Source organism: Cajanus cajan, chromosome 3 (assembly GCF_000230855.2).
Source record: "Cajanus cajan strain Asha chromosome 3, NIPB_CcT2T_4, whole genome shotgun sequence".
In the NCBI taxonomy this organism is placed as follows: domain Eukaryota; kingdom Viridiplantae; phylum Streptophyta; class Magnoliopsida; order Fabales; family Fabaceae; genus Cajanus; species Cajanus cajan.
In genome coordinates, this window is record NC_138519.1 from 67,012,892 (window position 1) to 67,018,368 (window position 5,477).

At 29.3% G+C, this 5,477-nt stretch overlaps 1 long non-coding RNA gene across 1 annotated transcript; it reads right to left on the reverse strand.

The window, feature by feature from the left end:
• Positions 1-624: 624 nt before the first annotated feature.
• Positions 625-1,179, reverse strand: LOC145956589 (uncharacterized). Its single transcript, XR_014432827.1, has 3 exons — positions 1,082-1,179; positions 757-887; positions 625-665 (listed from the first exon to the last, which is right to left on the reverse strand). It is a non-coding gene; the product is annotated as an uncharacterized LOC145956589 (long non-coding RNA).
• Positions 1,180-5,477: the final 4,298 nt, after the last annotated feature.

Here is a 5,477-nt window from a genome sequence, read left to right on the forward strand (position 1 = left end):
TTGAGCCCATCATTTGTTAATCAGAAGGATTAGGGATATTTTGGCTAAGGTGGATTCTCAATCCAAATCAGAGATAGAAAGCATTAACGGGCTTGCACCTAAGAAATCAAGCATTGGGTTGGGATGATTGATCAATCGTGTAACTCTTGCCACGTTCATTTAAATTTCAGCACAAGGTAAGACAAACATCATTGTTTTGTCCATGCTTAGAGCAGAAAGATCATTCAAATTTGGGGGTGAGGCTCAACTGATTCTCAATGAACAGACTACTTGTCACTGCTGAAGGTTTCTCAGTACTTGCTGCGTCTGATATCAACGCAATTCTATTGAGAATATGCTCAAGTCTGACCTGAAAATTAAAAGGATAATGCATCATGAATGGAAACCCTCATAAATGAAAGGAATCTATTATATTTTAGCTTTGAATGTAATAAAGTGAAAGTAACCTTAAGTTCATATGCATCAACAACACTGTTATTATCACTACCCTCAAAAAATCCTGGATTGAAATTGTTCTCCTGGCATAGTTTAATAGCATCACTTTTAAGCATTTCATTCCACTGTTCCAATTCTTTATTAGATTCAGCATCAACCTGGAAAACGTGATACAGTGTAAACATGATACTACTATTTCTGCAGTAGTAAGATGTCTCCTAAGACCCATTCTGCAAATTAATTATGCATAATAAACTTGCAGGAAAAGTATGACTCAGTGTAACCACCAAATTGATATCAACAGGTAAAAATAAGGCTTGCCTTCCAGTGTAGCAAAATTGACAATTCATGGCACATCCAACTTGACTCGAAACACACACAGTAGTCCTACCTCTGTCACAAGGTATGACAACTGTTTCTATGACCAGCCCATCATCCAATGTGAATAAAATCTGCAATATACTGTGAGTTGAACAGTCAACAAGAATACTCTCTAGAAACACAACTAAATATAAGCAAAGCTATGCAAGTAATTGTGAAGCTATAAGCCTAAATATAAGTAACCTCCAGGTTGCATATCACTATCTTGCTAGATGGATTAAATGATGAAAAATATGAAAACAAAACAGAGGAAGATCAATTTAACCTTTCTTGTTCCATCAGATGCTGTGTGAATTTCTTTCGGAGCAAGAGCCTTGAACTCAGCATTTTCATTCAACATTTTCCACGTGCCCGCATCTATACATCACTGTCATCTATACATTTTTTATAGAAATCAATGACTTGACAAATCTTTAAGCTTGTCTGTCATGATTGAACATAACAAAAGATAACAAAAATAAAACTCAGACTTTCAATGACTTGAGGTGCTAAGGCAATATACACCTAAATTTTCAATTGCGTATTCCTCAATTGTCTCACATCGCAGAGCAGAGCAGAGCAAACAAGGTGCAAAATATGACACTAGCATTGGCAACATAGAGGTTTCAGCTTGCGGAATCAAATTAGGAATAAAAACCTAGGGCAAAATTCGAAGTTGAAGGAAAGCGCAGAAACTTAAGTATATATATGTTTCAATTCAATCAAAACACAAATTAAACACACAAATTAGGAAGGAAGCTCACAAACCCTTCAAATGGAATCGCCTTACCGAGAATGTGATTGAGTGTAAATTGCAATTGAAGGATAGTAAGGGGGGTGTATTGGATTAGGATTTTAAAGGACTTTTTTAGTTAAAAAAAATCCTGCGGATTTTAAAAGACTTTGCAGGATTTTCATGACTTTTAAGATTTTGCAAGATTCTACAAGACTTAAAATCAGGATTTTAATGGATTCTGCAAGACTTTTAAATTAGGATTTTAATGGATTCTGTGGGATTTTGTGGAGTTTTGACATTTGATAAGATTTAAAAAAAATTATACATTCAAATTTAAAAAGAGTCAAAGATAAAAATAAAAAATAAAAAAAATAATGTCTAGATAAATAATAATAATAATTCTCTATAATATTCTATCCTCTTTTTATAGCATCCACTATCAATTATAACAATTCATCGGAATCATCCTTAATCCAAGCTTCATAGTTTTCTTTCTCTTTTCATTTTTCTTTATTATTTCCTTGTGAATCTCCCATTTGAATTACTAAAACAATATATGTTAAAAAATAGTTATATAAATAATTACGGATAATAGACAAAATCAATAAAATTATATTATTATTTTTAGAAGCACACTATCATACAAGATCGAATATATTTTTGCTATCTAAATGGATCAAATACCTCAGTTATTATAAAAAAAATGTAAAAACGAAAATATAGAAACATAAGATAATTTTTTATATAAAAAAATTAGTATATTCGATACTGAAAAAATATTTAGATATATAATTTTTTTTATATAAACAGAAGTATTTAGATATAGAGAATATATATATATATATATATATGATAATTTTTAACGATATTTATAAATATAAATTATTCTAACAAATATTTTAACAATATTTTCTTTTTTAAAAAATAAGTTAATGAAGGCATAAATCCTAAACCCTAAAAAATTAGATATTGCAATGTCTTATGTTAATTTTCTTTTTTTAAAATATAAAAAATCTTAATTTCATAATATAAAAATAAAAAAGAAAAATTCATAGTAAAAAAAATAAAATAATTGTTGAGTCATAAAAGGAGGAGGGATAAGAGTAACAAATTCAAGGGAAAGAGAAAATTCGCAATTTTTATGCTAAGAGGGTTCTTCCCCCTACTAAGATCCATTTTTATCTCATTCTACTCACAAAAACCCTAACAAATTCATCTTTTATATATATATATATATATATATATATATATATATATATATATATATATATTGTTGAGATTATGATATCAATTTCATCTTTCACCTTTTTCTTTTCTTAACGTGTGTCATAAAAAAAAAGCTTAAATATGTTTTTAGTCCCTCAAATTTAGGGTAAATCTGTTTTTGGTCCTTCAAATTTAAAATTGTTGTTTTTAGTCCCTGTAATTTCAAAAAATCTTATTTTAGTCCTTATTTCAAATTTTTTTAAGAAATTTATCAAACATTATTACATAAAATCTACCTATTCGTGTCCTTATTAGTGAAAATATCACATTAAATCCAGGTCATATTGCATAACTGTCTTAATTAGTCACTTTCAAATATATTATTGGTGACTTAAGGGACTAAAACAAGATTTTTGAAAATTACAGGAACTAAAAACAACAGTTTTAAATTTGAGGGACCAAAAACAAATTTGTCTTAAATTTGAGGGACTAAAAACATATTTAAGCCTAAAAAAAATTACCACTTAAAAGTTAAAATTTCAAGTATTTTTTTGTGTTATATAAAGGAACAAATTCAACTACATAGAATAAAATAAAGTAAGTCAATTAAAGAGAACGAACAGAAAAATAAAACAAGTCAATGACACTATCATTTACATATTAGAGTTTCACAAAATAGGAGAATGGTATGAGAATAGTATTATATATGAGCAATGAACAATAGTGTAGTATTATTAGTAGAGAAAAAATGGAGAAGACAGGAGCATAGAAAAAAAAAAAGATGAAAAACTCACTTGAAAATTCTTAAAACACTTGAAAAATCATTTCAAACAATCCTTCAAAATCCGATGGGTTTGGATGGGATTGTTTTATGAATCTGGTATTTATAGATAACACTAGAAAGTCTTTCAAAATCCCTCTCACACAACAATCCTTTAAAATCCTTAAATTTTTGAATACCAATAGATTGTTTTTAAGTTGTAAAAAATCTCAAATGAATACCAGTGGATTTTAATGGACTCTTTAAAAAATCCTAAAAATCCATATTGAATACCACTGGATTGTTTTTAAGTGACATAAAATCCTGATTGAATACCAATGGACTTTTTTACTCAAAAAAAGTCTTTTAAAATCCTACGAAATCCTAAACCAATACACCCCCCTAAGAAAGAGGGGCTATGAGTGAGCGAGGAGTGAGGGAGACAAGTGAGAAAAGAATTGGGGCGGGATTTTTTTTCACCTTTTTTTAAATCTGGCCCTAAGTGGTTGTCACATGGGAAAGGGAGAACAGGTATTTAAAGATTGTTGCAGTTTTAAACCGCTGAAAATATCATTCTTTTGTGGCAGTTAAAATAACTGCTAAAAATATAATATTTTGTGGTGATTTTCTAAAACTGCCATTAAAAAATCCTACTAATTACATTATTTTTTGTAGTGAGTGTTATTAGAACCCTTCTCTTTTAAAATATTATTTTTATAAATCAAATTTTAATATTTTAAATAAATTATTAATTAACTTAATATATTTATTCATCTTAAAATATGACTAAGGAAGGCGCATGCGAGGAAGAATGACTAAGATAGAGCGTTGCATTTTTAAATAGTTACAGTACTTTTAAGATCGGTTAAATTTTAACCGATCTTAAAAGTACTTTTAAGATTGGTTCTTCTATGACTGATTTTAAAAGTTATGTATGATACAACTTTTAAGATCGAGTATTAAAAGAACCAATCTTGTATACCACTTTTAAGATCGGTTCTTTTGTAATCGATCTTAAAAGTTGTGTCAGACATACCTTTTAAGATCGGTCATAAAATAACTGATCTTAAAAGTATTTTTAAGATCAGTTAAAATTTAACCGATCTTAAAAGTGTTCACATTATTTACAAAATTGTCATTGCGTCACTATTAAGATCAGTCACCTTTTAACCGATCTTAAAACCCCGATTTTAAAACTAATTTTTGCACTAGATTATCCTAACTCCCAAACAATGGGTGGGTTGTGCAACATTGTTACAATCTTGGACATAGTATTACATGTCTTTCATTGCACCATGAGTTAATCGTGAACTATCATATCCACTTGTGGTTAGGTAAACAATAATCAAATAATCATTCACAACATTATATGTACATATATATCAAACAAACTATAATATACATGTTTGTGAGATGGGGTGTATAAGGGTTATAATACACTAGAATCCCTCACAAGGATGTCATTGGATATAGATCAAGAATTGATCACATGACTCAAAAACAGGTTAGAAAATGCTCCATGCTTTACTCAACTTATTTATAGTGTACTATCTAAGTTTAATTTTCATAGCTCCGATGGATGCCTTATAAGAGTTTAAAGAACATTTTGTCACATGCTACATTTCATAAGTCCAATGTTTGGACAACTTGTATTGCTTTAGTTTGTTTTTCAATCGTCAAATGACAACAAATAAATAAGGTCAAACTACAATGTGGATTGTGTTAAGATATATTTTCCAAATTCACCACAAAATTTGGATTATCTACACTAGATGGACATGAGAGGAAACCACTACCAAAATTGGGCTGAAACACACATGCAATGGCTAAATATTTGGCAAAATAGGTGGCAACAAGTCTCAGTGAAAACACATGTTCAAGGTCCTCTCATGCACACGCATCAATATATGGAATGGTATTCTGTCAATTCAATTCATTATCTATCCGTACAAAAACAATTACATGATCCAAGAGTTGAAT